Here is a 22,833-nt window from a genome sequence, read left to right as displayed (position 1 = left end):
TCCTCTAGGAGATTGGGCCATGGAGGTAGCAGTAGAGGATGTCGACAGGAGAGGTCCAGGAGATCTGGAAACCAGGCTTGGCCCCGCCAGAGTGGGGTGAGTAGAACCAGCATGACCTGTTGTCTGCGAACCTGAAGAAGGATTCTGGAGATCATCGCAAATGGAGGGAAGGCATAGGCTCCCGTTGTCGGCCACCTCTGAAGGAAGGCATCCACTGCCGAGCATTCTGGGTCTGGGAGCCAGCTGAAGAAACGAGGGACTTGAAAATTCGTCCGGGAGGCGAATAGATCTAGAACAAACGGGCCCCTGAGTTTGGAGATGCGAAGGAAGATTGTCCTGTGTAGGCGCCAGTCGCTGGCGTCTCTCCAATGTCGGGAGAACCAATCCGCGGTAACGTTCGTCTCCCCTGGCAGATATTCTGCTTGAAGTGTGATGTTGCGTTGGAAGCAAAATTCGTAGATGTCCTTTGTCACTTCGGAGAGGATGTGAGATCTGGCTCCGCCTAATTTGTTGATGTATTGGACGGCTGAGATATTGTCCATCCGAAGGAGAATACAGCAGTTTGAGAGATGATTGGTCAAACTGCGAATTGCGAAAGAGCCGGCTATTAATTCCAGGCAATTGATGTGGAGAGAATGTTCTGTGTTGGTCCATGGTCCTCCGGTGGATGATGTATGGCAGGTTGCGCCCCAGCCTAGAAGGCTCGCGTCTGATTCCACCACGAAGTCCGGAGTGGGACCGAAAATTGCCTTGCCGTTCCAGGCAGACATGTGGCGGAGCCACCAGTAAAGTTCCTCCCTCACTTCGGTGGTGATCGGGACCCTCTGATCGTATGATGGGTGGGTCCGGAGGAATTGAGCTTTCAAGCGTTGCATGGCCCGATAGTGTAGTGGACCCGGGTAGATTGCCTGAATGGAGGCTGAAAGTAGGCCTACGATCCGAGCCAAACCTCGGAGGGGTAGATCTGCTTGACGAAGCGTTTTGCGTAGTTCTTTCCTGATCGCAGTTAACTTGGATTGAGGCAGGCGAAGAACACAGGTTGAAGAGTCGATCTCGAAGCCGAGAAATTGAATGACTCTGGATGGGGCCAGTGATGATTTCTCTTGGTTGATGACGAATCCCAAAGATTCGATCAATAAAGATGTATAGTTCGTCTGTGAACGCAGCCTGGATACGTCTTCGCAGAGTAGCAAGAGGTCGTCGAGGTAGATTAGGCAACGAATGCCCCTTTCTCGAAGATGTGCGGTGACTGGTTTGAGTAGTTTGGTGAAGCACCACGGGGCGGAACTCAGGCCGAATGGAAGGCAGGTGAATTGAAAAATCCGGTGGTGCCAAGGAAAGCGGAGAAAACGCCGACTGGATGGATGTACTGATACAGAGAGGTAAGCATCCTTGAGATCGAGTCGGGTGAACCAATCGCCTGGTCGGAGAATGTCTCTGAGGAGATGTATTCCTTCCATTTTGAAGTGTCTGTAAACCACGAAAGTATTCAGTTGGCGAAGGTTGATTACTGGGCGGTATTCCCCAGATTTCTTTTTGACCAAGAAGACGGAGCTGAGGAAGCCTTCGTCGAGGGGAGCAGGTTGAATCGCTCCTTTTGTTAGAAGAGAACGTAGTTCTGAATCGAGAAGACGATTCTGAGATTTTGACATCGTTGGATAGAGAGGATAACCTGTTTGAGAAGGGAGAGAATGAAACTCTATGGAATAACCTTGAACTGTGTTTAGAACCCAGGTATCTGAAGACAGCGTCTTCCACATGTCTACACAAAGTGACAACCTGCCCGCATGATAAACAGTAGAAAGGTGAAAGATAGGGAATCTCACCTGTTGGGTATCTGTTGCGTCCGCGGGCTCTGTATCCTCTTCCCCTATCCGCCCTTTGGGTGTAGGAGCCCCTTGATTGATAGTTGGGGAAGAATGGTGAAGTGGGGGTTCTCTGGCGTTGATTTGTGGACCAGAAGCGGCTGACTGTACGACCCCTTGTACGGCCAGCCCTGCCAAAAACCCGTGAGGGTTGATGATGGAATACCCTTTTCATGGATGACTGCGCCTTGTTTAGTGTGGCGTATAAGTTTACATGTTTATGTAATTCTTTAATGTAGGGTTCTCCAAACAACAAGCCTTTGGCCTTGGGACCCAATTCTTTTGTTCCCAAGTCAGCTAACTTGGCATCCATGCGCAGCAGCACTGCTTTTCTACGCTCGGTACAGAGAGATGTATTTGCATTGCCCAGCAGGCAAATTGAGCGTAGTGCCCATTCTCTTATCACGGATGGGTCTAAAGGATCTTCATTAGAAAGGGCTTCATCAGCCAGTAGAAGAATTTTGGCCAGGGGACCCAGGATATCTAGCATTTTGTCTTGCGTGAGGCGCAAGCTGCGCTCAATGCCCTTTTTAGGGTCACGGCCGGATCTGGCCATATATGTGTAGAGCAGTGTGTCAAACTCTGGGGTGACAGCGACCTTGTCCGGTAGAGAAGGTCTGGGACATTCGGCTCTTAGGCGCTTGCGGACTTCCCGATCTAGGGGTCTCCTGATCCAAAAATGTATATACTTGGAGAGATGGTCTGGGAGTGACCATTCAGATGATCGAGGGTATCTGATCTGTCTTGGGTCGAAAAGAGGTTGACTAAACGAATCCAGAAAGGATTCAGCGTCCCCAGAAGGATTGGAACTGGGTACCATATCTTCAGTTGTGAGATCTCCCATAGCAGTTTGAAGGAGAGGTGCTCCTTTAAACGATGTCTCGGGCCAGTCTTCCTCATCTTCAGAGGAGTGGTCGGCTTGCCATTCATCTAGGATGGCTAAGGGGTGTAGGTCGAAAGAATCTTCCTCCTCTTCCGATAGAGTGGGTTGGACTGAGTGCTTCTCTTTAGTGTCTGACTGTTTGGGGCGTTTCGCCGGTTCTTTCCCCTTGCGTTTGAGAGGTTCTGGCCCATTCCCTTTCCAATATCTCTTATTGGGTTTGGAAGGGTTTATTTTTGTGGAATCGGACTCCACCGCTTCTTCGTCAGAAAGCGGGGGTTCAGATATTTGTGGATCCTTTGGCTCAATGGGCAGCACCCGAGCCAGGGCCTTTTCTAGTGAAACGGCTACAGCCGCATTAATAATTGCTTGCAGGTTTTGATCTTGATTTGAAGCCTCCATAGCAACAGTGTTGAGACCTATGGGGCAGAATAGGCCAGCATTAGAATGTATCTTAAGGCCGTCACCATATATCACAATATGTTATAAATCCGCAGTGCAAGCTGAAACTGGGGGTCACCCAGCATAAATAACCTCTGGGAATAATTATACAGACCCGTATAGAGGTATGGAGGCACAGACAAAGCGGGCCAATCATGGGCTGTATAAGTAAACAGCAATCATAAATCTTGTGTAGGGATTTTTCCCTATACCCATCCACAGTATAAGTATGGGTTGTATTAGTCAAAGGTATAGACAGGGAATTTACCCTATATGTATTCCAAGGTATTCAGTAATATAAACAAGGATTGTTTTATTCAATGAGAGTATAGGTTAATGTAGTATAAACAAATTTTCACCAGGGGGTGATAGTCTGAAATAGATTGTGGTTGTTCTAATGGTATTTTAAAATCCCTCCTATGGTGAGTAGAGGGAAGTAGAGAACACTTAAACCTGTAATTTTAAGTTATATATAGTACTGAGCAGGTATACTTGAATGTTTGCGTTTAATCATATAGGTAAGTTAAATATGAAAACGCCGCGAAATGCGGCAAAAAATGGCCGCCGCACGGCCGGAGAGATTGCAGATCGCGGAACCAAGAAAATGGCCGCCGCGATCTCGCGCATGCGCACAAGCGAACGAGGAGGCCGCTTGGATCTCGCGGATGAGTGTGAGATCCAAGATGGCCGCCGTGCGCACTGAGAGCTGATGGAGGCGTTCTCCACAGCCCAAAAGCCCGGGAAAAACGGGGCACAGAATGCCGCTCGTAAACCGGACTAAAAGAGGTAGCAAACAGATATTAGAAAACGGAAAAAAACAGTTATAAAGAATCGGAATACAAAAGATAGAATTTAGATGTAGTGAAAACATAAAAATCTCAATAGTGTTTTAGGAAAGTATAGGCAAAGGATAAATAAGGTGGATAAATAAAAGACCAAGGATAAGAAATATTAGAACAAATATAACAGTATATAATAATAATGAATGATGTAAAACAGATGACAGAAAATTAGTAAGTGAACCACAGAAAAACCCACAGAAAGTAGGAGACAGTGGCACTCTGACCTGTACTGGTGTGAAGCAGCAAAGAAAGAGGAAGTGACGTCACAGGGAGGGACTTTTATGCCATGTTATCTTTTTTCTGATTGGTTACCCTGTTACTAAGTAAAAAGTGCTGCTGTGAAGCTTAAGTAAAGAAAGTCTTAAGCAAATACGAAGCCTCCTGTCATGTTATAAAATTCGCAGGAATAGCCAAATGTAAATGTACTTTTGCTCCCACTTTATTTGTTTATCTCTTTAGCAGACCAACTCTGTTGCAAAGTGAATACTGCCATTAGAGAGCAGTAATTCAGAATAATAGCGAGGACCTTTAATTGCTTCCTATAGGTTTTCCAGCTGTCTTTCCTAAGGATTGTTTGAGCGGCTAGTATGAGTCAGGAGTCAGTAGTAGATATTAACGCAGCATAAGCATAGGATATTTAGCTGCTTAGCAAACAATATATAATAATATATAATTATCACATTCATAAACAATTATATAAAGGTAATACTTTATAATATGTTTATTAAATAGTTCATTATTCACATCTTGAATTTTAAGGTACAATCTAGTGACAGCAATAGTCACTGAACAAAATGGACAATCGAGACTAAACAAGGGAATATTTTAGGCTAAACATAACCTGGTATAAAAAACATCTGTGTTGAAAACGTTTTACAATTTGGCTATTTCTCTCCTAAAATTTGCAATTCCCTCGTCTCTACTCCACCATTCCTGGCTTAATAACTAAACAAGTGTATAAATGTTGATTTCTGAATATTTGCAATCTCAACAAAAGAATGGAAAATAAAATTATTATATATCATGTTGAAAAACCCTTGATTATGTACTAAATATTCTACAGGGATCAATTTAAAGTGGATTTCTCGTTCATGGTACGTTAATCATATTAATTTTAACATTTTAGAATTTGTTGTGCTTTCATTTCTCAAACAATTTACAGGTTTTGGGAACAATGAATAGTCTCTGTGAATCAGATATAGAGTTATTACCTACTTATCAATAAAGCTTGAGAAATCCAGAGCTTCAAAGGTACCAACAATCCAAACACATATCACACAGAGAGTTTACAGAGTTGAGCTGTGTGGTAGAATGTTATGAAATCTAATCAACGCTTGGTATAAAAAGCGTGGGTTCCAAAGCAAATTTGAGGAAAAGGTGATGTAATATGAAGTGCCTTCATTTTTAGATTTTTTTTTAAATCAAAGTATCATGCTCTAAAAAGTGGTACCACATTCTAAAAATGAATCAATCACTAAGAAGCAGGAACATTCCACATTTACAACTCTGCACCACTGTACAGAACACAGGGCATTAATATGATGCTCAGTCCGTACGTTCTGGACTCTACTGACATGCTGCAAGCAGCTTCCTGTCAGACCAGGCAGAGGATAATAAAGCAATAAAAAAAATGGTGGAGTGTGCAAAAATTAAATGACCTAAATGGGTATGATACTGGAAACAGAAGTTTCTCTTGAATATGTCATAAAAAAACTGCAGAAAAAAGAAAATAGTGTAGATCTATAAAACAACAACAACTAAAACATACTCTCACTCCCATTAGGCAACTCACATGAAATAGAGCCTAAAAATACCTTGTTCTAGATTGTGCCCTGATTGTGTCTTTAAAGGTTCCACTATACCTTCTGGATGAACGATTATGCTGAGTTGTATCCTCGAAAACAAACATAAACAGCAAACAGTGCAAAGTCAGGTTCAGTGTCATGGGGGGAGCAGGGTAAGATGAGATTAGCTTTTCTAGAAGTTGCCCATCACTGGCGCTGCCATTCTTTTCCATCTGCTCTTCTTCAGCTACTGGTGCTTCAGCTGCCATTACTGTATTTTTGCAGATACGTGAGAGCACAGCATTGAGGTCTATGGAGGATCCTGTGAGACTACGGGATCCTCCCTAGAAAGTGTTTATTTCCCTAGAGCCGTCACTGGTGACATATGAGCAAAATGGCAATCTTGACAAAAGGTAGCTCTGCCTTTTTGTCAATCTTGTGAAGCAGCGGCAAAATACTGAGACAAAGTCATCCCTACTTTGCATTATATCTTTTGACTGGGCTGAAACTTAAGTGAAATGCCAACATAGTCAATCTGAGTACTTCATAAAAATGTGATCTTCATTAAATATAAATTTTTGATATGGGGCTGACAGAGCCACTTTAAGATCCACACTATTAATTTAAGGAGGGTAAAAAGACATGAAGGAACTAAGAAGAGATTATAATAGACACACAACGGTGGTCAAGAGATCCACAAAAAGGCTGAAGGGGCCCAGAACAATAGCTTCATCCCAGATGTCAAGTAACCAAGGTACACCTCTGCTAACTACTGCTTTCTGTGTCACAAACTGTATCAACCACATTTCATCAGTCCGTATAAATTACAGCTACAATCATATCTTATTGTATTGCAAATAGAATTTAAGCTACATATTATTCATACCTTCAGAAGTAGTCTAAAATAGTGCTGTATTTACCTAAGGGCACTGAGACAGCCTAAACAAACAGCAATCCGATTGGAGCCAGGAGATAATATCCTTTTCTCACTTCTTTAGTTTTTTATTATTTTAATAATAATTTCATTGGCTTATAAGAGAACGTATAAGTGTTTTATGTTTGTTTTGTTCTGCCAGTAAAAGAGCAGAAACAGATTTATAAATTATTGCTGTTCATTTGTTGGAAGAGACACATGGAAAAGTGTATCAGGTTATATGACCTATGGGATTAAATGCCGAAGGTATGGATTTTTTGCTTTCTTTTGATTGGATGAGAAATGCCACATCTGCTTCCAGGTAACAGATTGCTATTAATATGGCATCAATAATAATGCCAATGATAATTGGAGCCCGATCCAACAATGATGTAAAGGCCAAGTAGATATTTGTAAATCATTCTACTTGTTAGATCATAGGATTTTTTGTGCAGTTATAGCAACAGAGCTGCACGCAATGAGTAACCTCTTTGAAACAAACGTTTGGCAGAGAAGAGTCAGCAGATCATATTGCTCATGTTTATATGAAAGATGTAACTGTGTAGTGCTTCCTGAAACACAGAAACAATATATTTTACATATTAACTAAAACATAGGTAGATGGATTTCAGGATTAAATAAGATTAAATAAGAAATAACTTTAACATATTTTTCCTCTGAGGATATATTGATATACCTAATGGCAACAAGTTTTTAAAAAATGAAGGAAAGTTTTGTTTAAATAATATATGTGTGTTTTTGTATATGAAAGTGTTGCAAATTTTTTTTTGGTTGTTTTTTTTTTTTTTTTTACATTCAGTTACTTAGAGTAGCACTGCCTTCAAAACATCTGCAAATTATTTGCAACTGAAGTACAAGCACACAACTCTTTAAGGGGAACTTGTGTTTGTTTAGCTTATAACAAGCTTTTTTTTTATTGTGGATTGTTGTATTTTGATGTAATTTATATTTAACTAAAAAAGGTAATAACCACTATAGAACAGATACAAATCACATCATCCAAATGGCATAATTTAATATGAAACCATTTAGCAACAGTATCACATGAACTGTAGATTTACCCAATGCCTAAGGACCCCACCATCTGAGCTGCATTGATAATGAAGAATTGTCATTTTAACACTAACAGTGTTCATTGTTTTTCAACCTTGACAACATTGATTGTCTCAGTGCTAACCCACCCACAGAGCCCTAAGCCAATCCTATTATTTATCACATTTTGTAAATGTACTTATTTATAAGTAAACATATCAGTAATAGAACAAAAAAATCTAAATATCTAAATACAAAAACAAAGAGTGCTCTTGTAATTCTTTGAATTTGTTTACTCCTCCTGATGAAGAGGAATATAAGCAATGTAATAAGGTTAAGAGGGTCTAGTAGACAGTTTTGACCTACAATTTGAATGATATATCATGAAGTATTTTTAAAATTTGTCTTGAGTTTTTAATTGTGTGGGGGTGTATGAAGAAAGGCACCCAAGCTTTGAAAAATTCCTAGATCTGTCGAGGGCAGACGGGAATGATGAACTTGGGTTAGGGGAGAATATACTGGAGTGTACAGGATCTATTTGCTTACTTTGCACATGGGGTGTGTGCTTATAGTGGGTCTGCGTACTCAGCCTTTCCAGACTGTGTTTGGTTGAGTCCATGAGTGGTCTCACCCCTCTTTAATTGTGGCTAAGCTGAGGCTCATGCTGAGTAGGCAGTCAGATGGGCTGCTCCATGTGACCACTGGCATTCCATGTGGTGAAATAGGCATAGGGAGTTTCGGCTGGTGTTTATGGCGTCTATTTCCTCATCTAGAGTATTGTTTATGTCTGTGCCATGTGTTATTTATAATATTTAATCTGAGCTGCTTGTTTCTATTATTCATGTTATTGATAGATTTGCAGCACTCACATGATGTGCTCTTTATATTTGTGCAGTACCTATTGCTTTTAGACAAGCCCTGAATTTCTGCTGTGCCTAGTTGCAGCTAGGCTGTAGCCCATGCATAGTGTGTGGTTGAATAGGCCACATCTGGGGCCACCAACATGCTTTGCCTACCACTTTGACCTTTCTGCTACTTGTCCACTTTCTCTATACATTTTCTCCTCTTCTCCCCCTATTGTTTCGCTTTCCTATATCCTACCATCTGCATTATGATCTTGATGGCACAACAGCCTTAGTTGCAAGCCCCCTTGCATGTCAGCACCCTAAATGCAAAGATCCTCAACATACCAGAGAGACACCATCTGCTCAGGGAAGTTTGGGCTGCACACACCTCTGTGGCAATGATACAAGAAACACACTTTAGAGAAGGAGTGGCTCTAGTTTTGAGAGAGAGATAACCAGTTTCCCCTTGGAATATTTTTGTTAAACATGAATCCGCTAAACGTTCAGGAGATTTTTTTCCCACACCACACCTTTTGTTTTAACAGACCAATAAGGCCAATTTTATTTCTTAATGGCTAAGATCCCAAGTTTACAATTTTGCCACTATTTATGACCCAAACTCAAAACAACAAGGTTTCCTGGTTTCCACTCTTAGGGCTCTTGAGGCTCTGGGAAGAGATTTTAATACGGTGTTTGACCCTAAGCTAGATACATCTCAGGGCGCTAGTACTCTCTTCCCGGCTTACATCCACGTGGTCCGTAGAGCTCTTATGTGTCTGCATTTGGTAGTCTGTTGGAGGGCATTTCATCCAGAGGATACTACTATTTGCAATTCATGGTCCATACTCTAGAACTGACCTTTTGCTGGTAACCCAGAAACATCCGCCACTACTTCTTGGCGTGGGAATTGATGTAGCGACTTGGTGCAACCATTTCCTAGTCTCCTTCCACATGTTTCCTCCCTAATTTAAACCCAGGGAACACATTTGGAGACCTCACAAATCCATCCTCCTTGACTCTGAGGTAGTCCAAACCATTGAGACTTCTCTATCCAAATACTTTACAAAGAATGCAACCATGTTTCCTCGACAGTTGTCTGGGAGGTCATAAATGCATAATCAGAGGGCATGTTATCTCTCTCTGCACACAAAGGAAAAAACAACAGTTAGTGCAGGAGCAGGGCATGTCATAAGAGATTGTTATAAAATGACTTGTACAGGTAACTAAACTGTACACTACTCACTCACAAAAACTTCTCAGAAATCCAAATGTCTCTTTTACGATCACTCTACTAGACTTCTTGCTTGAATGTTATGTAAGAGACAGCAGCATTTCCATGTGCACCATATTAAATTCACCTCTCGCACCACTAGTCAACTGCCTGAGGAGATAACCAAGGCCTTTTCTGGTTATTACCAGGTTCTGCACAACATTCACCCAGCGCTCCCCAAGGCCAACTGGTTGGTCGTCAGGTGCAAATTGTATGTTATCTGTCCGACCCTGTCCTCGAATCTTTGTCACTTGAGTCTGTGTTTTTCTCGGACTCAGAGCTGTCCCTGGAGGAACTACAAGAAACTGCAAAATGCACCAAGACTAGGAGGACTCCTGGATCTCCTGGATCAGATGGCGTGACCCTCACATTATACAAGGCATTTGGGAATATCCTACTTCCTAATTATTAGCCTCTCCCTATTCTCTGTTACAACTGAGAGCACTAAACAGGGACTCCCTGGCAACTCACCTTACCACTCTTCCTAACGAGGAATAGGACCCTGAATTGTGCTTGAGCTATAGTCCTATCTCCCTAATAAATAGCGGAATTAAACTTTTTGCAAAAAAGTTAGTAAATTTTATGAAGACTGTGGTTGCATCTTTAGTCTGCCCGAATAAAGATGGTTTTGTCCACGGTAGAGAGACGAAAGACAATAAAATTAGACTTTTGAATGTATCTATCAGGTCTTTGTCCCCTCACTCACCTACCTCGCTCTCCCACGCTGTGTCGCTCACTCACTCCACGAGGACACCATGTCGGAGCGCAACCCCCCCAGGCAATCGGTTCAATCACCACACGCTGACTGCTTACGTTCATGCGAACAGCACCTCTGTTCGAACGAACGCCACTTACCAGATACAGAAAGAAGAACTCCATGCGTACGGATACCACCTCTGTTCATGCGAATGCTACTTACCTATACTGCAGACAGAACTCTGTTCATACGAACGTGGGCTCCTGAACACAGCAAGAACAGAAGTCTGTTCATGAGAACGCTGCTGCTTCCACGTGCGACCACACAGAAGGAAGAACTTCAGGAGAATCAAAGAGCACGCGCATGCTGACACAGAGCCTTTCAAATGTACAGGAGGTGGAGACCAGGGTGGAACCTCAATTAATAAGACCATCCACTTTCCCTATATAAGTCGCTGACACCCTTCACTCTTAGCTCCTTTGTACCGTGCTCCTGATTGTGTAAAGACCTTCAGAGACTATCCTGTTGTATCCTGATCCTGATCCTGCTCCTGATTTTGACCCTTGCCTGTATCATCGCTTCTGAACCTGTGCAGCCTGTCCTGACCTTTGACTTCCCTGACTATTCTCTTCATCTAATCCTTTAGTACTGCAAATTTGGTTCTTTGCCTTCAGCATCTATCTGCATCTTGGGCTCTGTCAACTAGACTGTGTTCCCGACAGTATCTCATTGAGCCTGGCACTTAAGACACCTAGTGCCCATCCTCTCTACTGACACAGAGAAGGCTTTTGACCTTACAAAAAATGGGATTTGGCAATGACTTTTGTGTTTGGGCCCTATACACAGTTCTCTCAGCTAGGGTGCAGGTGATTGGTGCACTTACAGATCCCATGTACATCACTGAAGGTACATGCCAGAGGTGCTCCTTATCGACCCTGCTTTTCATTTTCTCCTTAGAGCCATTTTTCACTGTGATTAGGAGCAACCAGGATATACAGGGCTTTCAGCTCCATGGGGAGGATCACAAAGTTTCAGCTTATGCTTATGACCTCCTGTTTTAAGTAGACCAACCTGCTACTTCTCTCCCGAATGTCATAGCATAATTTCAGGTGTATGGAGGACTAAACAACTTGAAAATAAACCTTGACAATTCTGAGGTTCTTAATTTCTATATGCCTTCTCAGGAGGCCTCACTGCTGTAGTCTCAATTTCCCTTTCAATGGCGCAAAGATAACCTTAAATATCTTGGGATACAAATTCCCTTGAACCCAGCAAAACTGTATCAACATAACTTCCTACCAATTCTGGATAGGATTGGGGCTGACATTAAATCTTGGACGTTGCTGTCTTTTTCTTGGTTTGGTCAAATTAATTTGGTCAAGATGAATTTACTACCCAGAATAATGTATATTTTTCAAACAATCCCTATATATCTACCCCCAGGCCTTTTGCTCTTCTCTCAACTCCCCTCTTATTCAATACGTGTGGAAAGGGAGCAGACCTAGATTTAGAGTGACTCAATTAATACTGCCAAAACAGATGCGCAGTTTAGGTGTTCCTTCCTTCTTTAATTACTATCAGGCTGCGCACCAGTCTTGCATTGTCAAGTGGCATCATATTGGTTCTTCAAAAAACATTAACCTACATGTACTCAGATCTGGGGATTCCTTACCTCCCATGGCAGTCCTTCTCCAGGATTGACAACTGACTCATCTAGAAATCTTTTCTTACCAACAGTTGCAAAACTTTTATAGGTTGCTATCTCCCCATTCAAATCTACACAGGAAACTAGCGATATTCAAAGATTATTGCAATCACTTTTGAGGATCTTCTTGGTACTTTATCAAATGCTTTCGCATGAGCCCAAAAACACTATTTTGCGGTTTATGTCATATTCTTTCCATGATGCTTCATTTTGAAGTGGGTACTAATAGCTTGCTTGGGGAGACGTTGTTTTTAGTGCTTGATAGAGACAGTTACTCAATATCATTACGACTAGAATTTAAAGGGACACTATAGTTACCCAGACCACTACATCTCTTATAAGTATTCTGGGTGAAGTGACCCTGTCCCCTTAACCCCTTAAGGACACATGACATGTGTGACATGTCATGATTCCCTTTTATTCCAGAGGTTTGGACCTTAAGGAGTTAAACCTGCAATGTAAAACATTGAACATTTCAGAAAATTGGGCAATGTTTATATTGCAGAGTTAAGACTGCGTGTAGTGGCTATCTACCAAACAGGAACTAGAGGTGATTCCGTGAAATGACGCTGGACGTCCTCTTGCAGCGTCTTTTAAAACCCCATATGATTCAATGCTTTCCTATAGGGAAGCCCTAATGCGTGCACAATGTCGGAAGAGAAGACCAGCCCAGCATTGAGGGATCTCTTGCCCTGGAATCAGGCAAGTGTTTAAAGGGTTATTTAACCCTTTCATGGATAAGGGGGGCATGGAGACAGAGTGACACTTTAGAGTTAAGAAAACAGTTTTGTATTCCTAACGGTATAGTGTTCCTTTAACCTGAACTGGTACATTGTAAATGGACTTCATCCTTTGGGAATATTTTTTTTTTAATTCATTACCTTTAGCTAAACCTTTACATGCTGAATGTCTCATTCATGTTAAACTTTTGATTGACATTGCTAAAATGAATAGGGGTCACATGAAAGGGTTCATGGCTTTCTTTCCAGATAGCATTTCCATTGAACTATGACATGAAGTGGTTAATTCACAAGTAACCACTTATTACATGATAATGTGTCTTAACATGTCTAAAACAGATTTCACAGAAATGAAAGCTGTCACCAGCATAAAAAAATAATTTTATGCTATGGCAAACAGATACAGATGTAATCTGTTGCCATACAATAAAGTGTTCTAAGCTATGGGGAGGCTACTTATGAATGGATTGTGTTTTAACTCTATGCACATCACAGTAGAATGAGATACTCAACTGAGAATAAAAAAATAAACACAAAAAGGGACCAGTGAACAGTAATCAAATAATTGGTAGCCTCACACTAAAACAATTCCCTGTATGTGAATATGCATTACTCCAATGTAGAATAGCTAGAAATGTATTTTGGAAACATACATTTGATTGCATATGTGGACAGATAAATTATTTTTCCCTAAATGCTGAGATATAATTAGAGACAAAAAAAAGAAGATAAGTGAGCATTATGGTTTAAATTGAATGGATTAATTAGGTTCAGGAGTATAAATATCTCAGGAAATCTTCCAAAGTAGCCATCTTTGAAGATGCATTTAAGCATGCGTGGGATATGCGTAAGGCTATCCTAGATATAAGATAAGGCCAGGGACTAATGAGAGTATTTAGAAAATTGGGCAGACTAGAAGGGCCGAATGGTTCTTATCTGCCATCACATTCTATGTTTCTGTGTTTCTATGAATTTACATTTGTACCGAAACAAATTGCACATGTCTAATGAAAACAGAGGCTCTGGTCAGAGCCGTACTGGTTAAGGAGACCATCATTTTTGGCATTAATCAGATAAAGGACAAATACAAGAACAAACAAAAAGTGTAGTTTCTATCCTTCAAACAGCCCATGAAAAGTTATTCACGAAAAGTAAGAATTCAAGGTGAATTCAAAGTGAATTTAACATTTAAGGTCAAAATAGCTGAACTAGACTTTGGTGTTTTTTCCTGTACTATATTTAAATGATGCTGTTAGACTTCCTGCTGCCTTACCGATTATTCTTCTCATATCTCACGCTATTGTAAATTCTCACAGTGACTTATAAATTGACTTTTAAATCATTGGTCTTAACTAGAAAGCTCTCCAAAACTATTTTGCACCTGACCCATCTCCACCACCAATCATTAACAGCATCCTTCATCTAACTTCTGTTTTGACATACACATCCAGCTCTCACAGCAATTATTTGTGACTTCCCATGTTGTGGATCGCTCCTGTCCCGTCCTTTTATAGTGTCTAATCTAGGGGTAGGCAAAAGATAGATGCCCAAATGTTACATATATACTTTTTTTTTTTAAATATGTAATCCTGCCAACTTATCAATGAGTTGCTCTCAGTACAGAAGTATAGTCATTTGTCTAACCATAGTACACCACTTCTGAATATGTTGATGCTCTAGGTCCGCCTGTTTGGAGTAAAATGCTTATAAAAATAAAATAAAAGTTTTACTTATTTTTTCCTAGTCTGAGACTCCCTGGGCACTGCTTACCTCTCATGATGCACAGAGGAAACAAGGAAACTTGTCCTCCTCTATGATGGTCCAGTCCGGTGCTCTTCATATTGGAACACTTGGGTTCTAATGCGCATGTGCAGAGTGGTCTTCATGTGCATTCAAGCTACCCCATGTGTATTTAATGCCTTCCTATGGATTTTCGGCAAACTATACTTAATCAACGCAGCCAAAGCTAAAGCATTGCCATTTCTAAAAACAAATGGCAATGTTTACGATGCCGGGTTAAAAAGGAAAGGCCACAGCACCTAGGCCACTTCATTGAGATGTCCCTTAATAACCCAAACTGCATTGAATTTTATAATAACAGCAAGAAATATTTGATACATTACATGATGAGTGCCAATGAGGATTAATGTATAAATAGTTCGAATAAGCCAAACACATCATTGTGTCTTAGTATTATGTATCATATCTTGTTTGATCCTATTGTTGTGTAACCACACGGGATACATACTTTCTGACTTGACAAAGGCAAGTTGTATTTCTATTTGTAATATTTTCCTATAAAAATATTCAGTTTTAATGTTCAATAATTTATAGATTCATAAACCAACAAGCAAGCGAGTATGAGAAAAGACTGGACGTGCAGTATTCTTATTGAAATCACTTTGAGTCAGATGACTAAATGATAACCAGTTGTGATAGCTACCCACATATTTTGAAATATATGTGCATGTATCCAAAAATGATCTTGTTATTTGATTTATTCACAAGTCCCCTGAAGTGTTTAATAAATACAATATGGTAAAGCTGAAATCATGCTTGTTGCTGCTATTGCTTTGGTAAATCTCCAAGATGAAATCATACTTTTCAGGTTATAAATATGCATTTTTATTGTTGATTTTTATACTCAAATTTGAAATATTGCTTCTCTGCTTTCATATTTTCAAGACCTTGTTACAGCTCAATAAATCTGCTGAGAACTAAAGAAATTTTAATTGTTATCAGGTGATTTTAAAACAAAGAGAAAACAACTTGCACACATCCTTTGTTACAATAAATGGACTTTAAATGCACACTATTAATCTGCATTATCGTTTTGGAAGGTAATACATTAAGATACTCACTGTCCACATAATGAATCACAGAACAAAGGTGGAACAGATACAACTAGCAGTACTTAGTCTTCTAAAAAAGAGCTTTGGAACAATGGACAGAAGGACATTTATTGTAGAGCAAAATTGAAGATTATACTAGCTTCAGTGTACTAATGATCTTAATTTTAGTAATGACAGAAGCCGAGTATTTTGCATAATCTCTCTTTACTAGCTCCCCAGCAGCAAAGAAACACATAGAAAAAAATAACCAATTACAAGAAAGTAGGATGTACATGAGGTATAATGACCTAATCCCTTCCTCTTTCCGAAAGCGACATCAAGCAGAAGAAAACATATAACAAGCAATAACAATAACTCCTAAATTCAACATCCGAAGGAGCAAACTTCCTGTGAATTCCATACAAACAACCAAAATGTCTTCAGGGACGAATAAAACTGAAAAGAGAATGTGTGACAGGTTTAGACACATAGTCATGAATATGGAAATCCAAATCACACACAGTATACATCATTCCATAGTAGTAATTTGTAAACTACAATCTGATAAATGAACAACAATCATATAAAACTACAATGACAATTGTAGATTATACTAGCTTTAGTGTAACTATAATCTTAATTTTATTAATGACAGAAGGCGAATATTTGCTTAAGTCTCTCTTTACTAGAACTCCACAGCAGCACATTAACATAGAGATAAAAACACCAGAGACAAAAAAAAACTAACTATTTCCTCTTTCACGCTGCGACAAATAAAATACATGAACAATACACCACAAATACAATAACAGGAGAAACAAACATAACATAACGTTGAATGCCATGTGAACTTGAAATCGTGGAACCAGTGGGTGACCTTTATCCTGTAGAGTAGTCGGATCTAAGAACTGTAGCCAAACCATTAAACTGAAATGAGATAAACAGAGTCGAAAACAGTGATTAGCGAATGAAATGTACTGAGAAAACATGAATCCCCATCGTAAATACTGACAGTATAATATCCCAGATAGTGAAAAAACCTGAGTCCCCATCATAAAATACTGACGGTACCGTATCCTAGATAAACCCCAACTCCCCCAGATAACCAACCTAGCCCAGGAGACCAGGTGAATAAACAACAAGTCAGTCAAACCAGCAAACAACAAGGGGAGGGAGAAACTGGGAGGGAAATATTCACATCCTGTCATTAATAAAATTAAGATTATAGTTACACTAAAGCTAGTATAATCTACAATTTTATAGCATGACAGGAGGCTTCATATTTGCTGTTTTAACGCTCGGACAGCAAAGACCAAAGAAACACGATCCGCCGTACCAACCTAAACTCTATGAAGATAACCGGCAGGAAAGCGTACAATGTCTTGGAGAAAAACGCCCGCCATGTCGGTACCTGAAGTCGCCGTGTTACGGACTGAAGTGAACCGAAAAAACCTATACGCCCTGCCAATGCCAACCACAACAAAGCGGTACATGAAGGGCGAGAAAAAGGGAAGAACCATTTAAACAAACGGTGACGTCGAACACTGCCTAAAGGTTGGAGCGCTACCAAAGTAAGAATATGACCCTCGGGTCCGACTAAGGCTGATAGACAACTATGGTCCGAACCGCCGAACCCATCTGAAAGAAAAACAAGGTATAATAACTGAAATAAATCCAGAATCAGTGAATGGGCAAAACCCGACAGAACCCACCATAGGAGCATGACAAAAATGCTTGTACCCCCTGGGGAGATGAATATCTGTCCTCAGGAATCGTAAAGGGAATTCTAAGCAGAGCGAGGCCCGCCGACAACAGTCATACGCGCTACCTAATCTAATTAATATAGCAGTCCCCGGTAATAAAGGGACCGAACAATACCCGTACCCTGTAAAAGCAGTAGCTGTAACGAGATTATACCCCAACACGCAGGATCCAGCTAAACAGAAGACAACACAGAGGGAAGATACGTCTACCGGTCCTTAGAGTGGCCGGACTCGACATATATAGGAGAAGTACAGAGTCAGGAACGATCCGAGGTCAAGGGCACTAAGAGACAGCGTAAACTAGGACTAGCCGGGGTCTGGTACACAGTAAACAGCAAGCCGACAAACAGAACAGATAAGGGTATAGAGTAAATTAAGTCAGAATACAAAGCCAAGGTCAAAACGAAGAAACACAACTGAACACCACAAGCGCTAAAGGGAACTGTAGCAGAAACCACAATAGGGCAAGGAACTAAGGGAAAGAGGTAAGTATAAATAGCTAAACATCTATTTTGATTGGTCCCTGTCATATCCACACCCCCAAAAGGTAATTGTATGGGAAATGTGGCATGACAGGGACCAATGGGAGACCTTTTCTAATTTAGGCTCCCTTTAAGAGCACGCCTGAGACTCGCGGCGCGCTCTTAGAGTCGGTTGAAAAAAAAAAAACCGAAATCCAGGGACTCGAAACAAGGGAAAACGCAGGGAGCGTATGACCTTTCGGTCTGGGAGGTACCTCGCAGGGGGTCCGGCAAGCCCGTCCAGGTAGACCGTACAGCAAGATGTCCTATATCGATGAAGAGTCGCGTCCGGGTCCCAACGCGTGGAAAACAAGAAAGATCTCTTCAGATAGTTCTGGTATTCCCGAAATGTCCTCAATTCCTCCCAACCTGCCAACCAGGTTGTATTGTCGCCCAAATGACTGATGCACAAGATACCTATCTCACCAAGGAGAAAATAGAGGCCACCTTACCAGAACTGGGTCCCGCGGTCCCTAGAAGTTTCTTGAGGGTCGCGTCTAATTCACAGTATCTAGTGAATATTGCCGGGACTCCGAGGGGCTCAGATCCCTTTATCCCAAGAACCTCCAGCGGTCCAAACTGCGTTTAGGATAGGGTTGTCTGCCACCCCAGACTCAGGGCCCCGTCTGGGATGTCATCCGAAAGTGGAGGCAAGTGTGAAATTCCGGGTCAAGGGTCCAATCCCTTATAAAAGGTACGGGTTGGAGCTGAGATAAGCCTCCGTGAATTACTTCCATGTAAAAAAGGACAGCTCTTATACTTCCTCGTATGTCCCGCTAGCACAACTCACTCGTGTAGCGAAGAACAATTGGCTTTCCAGTGCGGACTTAATAGTATAGGCACTGCGGTGGGCCGCACTCAGGATCTCCTGAATACTAGACAGGTGCTTAACCAGCAAAACCGCAGTGCCCCATCGGGGTCTAACTCTGGGTTTGCAGCTACTTTGTTCGGGCGCCGGCTGGGAATACCACTTGAATTATCCTGCGGGCTTCTCAAGCCAGCGGTCTACAGGCCCAGAAACGCACCGATGGTGCTAGGTGATCGGGCAGAGATCATTCCAAAGAAACCAGGTGAGCAATGGATAGAGGGTCGAACAGGGGCGATTGACGAGACGACCTCTTCTTGCAAGGTCGTCGGGGCCCCTGTAGTGGACTTTGTTCTACATATCATGGTGCCACTAGGGGCCGTCATCATAATCCACACCCCCATCGTCCTCTCCCTCCGCGGGGAACCGGTCCGCCCGCCATTCAGCTAGGGCGGCCATGGTGGGGGGTTTACGGGGACCTTCACCCCTGCGCCACATAGGCAGCGTTGTCAAGGTCGATCATATCAGGGCTAATCTTTCCGGGCGTCTGGTTCCGGGCCTTCATCCTACCCATAGTGCTTATGCTCCCTTGACTGCCCTTGACTGCTCTCCACTCAGAGTCTGACTCCTCTAAGTCGGCTGCCTTTTTAAGAAAGTGGTCACTGCCGCATCCGGTGGTCATCGCCTCCCCCGCGCCATATAGGCAGGGCCGTCTGGCCGACTGCAGAGGGGTTAGCCACTCCTCGGAGTCTTATCTTTCCGGGAGCCTGGTTCAGGGCATTCACCCTTCCAGTAGCGCTCATACGCACTTGCCTGCTCTCCTCAAGTAGAGTCTGACTCATTCAGGTCACTGGTTCAGGGCCTTCACCCTTCCAGTAGCGCTTATGTGCCCTTGCCTGCTCTCCTCCAGGAGAGTCTGACTCGTTCAAGTCGTCTGCCATTTTAAAGGTGGGCCCTCTAGCGTTACACTCCTGATAAGCTTAAGGGAGGACCCTGGCTGAAGCCTAATTCCACAGAGGCGGTCACTGCCATAGTAGTCATTGTCTGCACTGTTAACCGGGATATGGGTTCTCCTGTGCAGCGGTCCCAGGCAAAGCGACTTCAAGGAGTATAGAGGACAAGAGTCACCGGCAGGGAGATAGGGGCAGCACCCCATATAGTGACCGAGGCAAGTTGGGCAGCGCATACAATGCACAAGCGTGAGTATGTGGCAGTAGGCTTGGCATGCAGACATTCTGGCACAGACAGCACAGGCCAGATCAATGGGGCACAGACAAAGCAGGCCAATCAATGGGGCACAGACAAAGCAGGCCAATCAGTAAGGCACAGACAAAGCCGGCCAAGTCCTGGGGCACACACAAGTCAGTACCTTCAGAGATGTACAGGTGAGGAACTGCACATTCCATTCTCCGATAAAATGTACTTTTCGCTCTTCAGATAAGATGTACATAACACTTCTTCAGATTAATAGCACATAACACTCTTCTGTGCATCCGTACTTAACATCCTTCTGTGTAAACATAGAATACATTCTTCTGTGTAACCGTACATAACATTCTTCTGTGTAACCGTACATAACATTCTTCTGTGTAACCGTACGTAACATTCTTCGGTGTAACTGTACATAACATTCTTCTGTGTAACTGTACATAACATTCTTCTGTGTAAAAGTAAATAACACTCTTCTGTGTAACTGTACATAACACTCTTCCGTGTAACTGTACATAACATTCTTCCGTGTAACTGTACGTACAACTCTTCCGTGTAACTGTACGTACATTCTTCTGTGTATTTGTACATAACATTCTTCTGTGTAACAGTACATAACATTCTTCTGTGTAACTGTACATAGTATTACTGTGTAACTGTACATAGCCTTCTTCTGTGTAACTGTACATAGCATTCTTCTATGTAACTGTACATAGCATTCTTCTATGTAACTGTACATAGCATTCTACTGTGTAACTGTACATAGCATTCTTCTGTGTAACTGTAGATAGCATTCTTCTGTGTGACTGCACCAAGCATTCCATTGTGTAACTGTAGATAACGCACTTCAGTTAAATAGTGCCTGACACTCCGTAAATAGTGAACTTGCATAATGAGTACACCTGTAGTCAGGGAACTCACTAACTGAGTTACCTCACAAGAGGTGCTCCATTGGTCAAAATGATAAAACAGAGCGCTGCAAGCAATCATCTGAACAAACAAAAAGGGAGGGGATGAGTATAAGTGGTAACACTGCCAGTTGTGCCTGTAACCCTTGAGGGGTTGTGCACAGCTCTATATAGAATGCCTGTGATCTATATCATCCACTATGGTCCCCAGTAGCCTAACCTGCCAGCCACATGGGGCACAAAGCCAGGACAGCCTGAGGGTGCAATGCGCCCAAGTCATAGCTGAGTCCCAGTCAAAGCTACAGCACATGTGCCTGCCATCGACGGAACTAATGCGGTAAGTCTGGTAACTGGCCGGCCCCGCCCCACCCAACCACACGGTCATGGGGAAGCCGCACTGCATGGGAAGCAGAGGATCTCGCTCGGCGGACTGAGCCGGCGGGCGGCATCCAACACGTGGGACCACCGGAGTCTTACTCCGGGGTCCCGGCGGTCGGCAATGGAAATCGGTCGAAGGAACGCTTTCCAGCGGCAGCAAAATTGACGAAAAGAGAAGGGGGCAAAGCCACCCAGAAAAGTTAGAGGGAGGAAGGGAACCCCCCCAAACCCAATAAAAAAAAAAAAACAATCCCCAGACAGGGGTGCCCAAAACAGGAAAATGCAGAAAAATCATAAGAGAAAATACATCCCTACAGCAAAAAAGTAGGGACAGAAAAATACAATCTAAATAAATCATAATGGCAGTAGGGAGGTAAACACATTCTAAACAAAAAATCCCCGCAGCCATAAGAAGGTAGATGCAGAAAGACAGAGTAAATAAATCAAGCAATCACTACAGCACTAAGCAGGTAGGTGAAGAAAATACAGATAGCTAAATCAATCAATCACTAGAGCACTAAGAAGGTAGATGCAGAAAATACAGTATAGCTAAATAAATCAATCCCTACAGCACTAAGCAGGACTACAGCACTAAGAAGGTAGATGCAAAAATACCCTCTAAACAAATAAATCAATACAGTAATAAACATATAAATACAGTAAAATATCCACAACCACCCATATATAACAGGAGGTAGTGGTACTCTGACCTGTACTGTCTGCAGAGCAGCAAAGAAAGAGGGAATAGTTAGTTGGGAGAAGCCTTTTATAGATTCCTGATTTTTTTTTGTCTCTGGTGTTTTTATCTCTATGTTAATGTGCTGCTGTGGAGTTCTAGTAAAGAGAGACTTAAGCAAATATGAAGCCTCCTGTCATGCTATAAAATTCCTTACCAATGGAAATAAAATCATCCATGTAAACACAAAACATTAAGAGCCCAACCTACCTTGGACCAGTGATACATATAAAAAAAAAAGTGGGATAGCAAAGTAGGGTGAGAAAATACTCGCCTCCTGTCATTACTAAGATTAATATTATTAGTAGACTAAAGCATCTTCAATTTTACAACATGACAGGAGGCTTCATATTTTGCAATTTTAACGCTGAGAAAGGAATAGAAAACTAATGAAGAATCCGAAAAGTGCGACGAGAGACATAGACCATCGGGAAATAAGGAAAAACATCAATGTCGAAAGCCTGAATATCCGGTACATGGCGGAAAACACCAGACCAAGCATAAAAGTCCATCAGTAGATGCCCAGTCTCATAGACAAGCGGAGTACGATCTCCACATCCCATAAGCTAGAGGTGGATGTCACTGGGTAGTTGGTACACAAGAGGATCCTTGCCCATCAGGAGTTCCCAGACTGAGGCCAGGGTCGT

Source organism: Pelobates fuscus, chromosome 5 (assembly GCF_036172605.1).
Source record: "Pelobates fuscus isolate aPelFus1 chromosome 5, aPelFus1.pri, whole genome shotgun sequence".
NCBI lineage: Eukaryota > Metazoa > Chordata > Amphibia > Anura > Pelobatidae > Pelobates > Pelobates fuscus.
The sequence above is the reverse complement of the archived record's forward strand: the minus strand, read 5'-3'. Positions refer to the sequence as shown.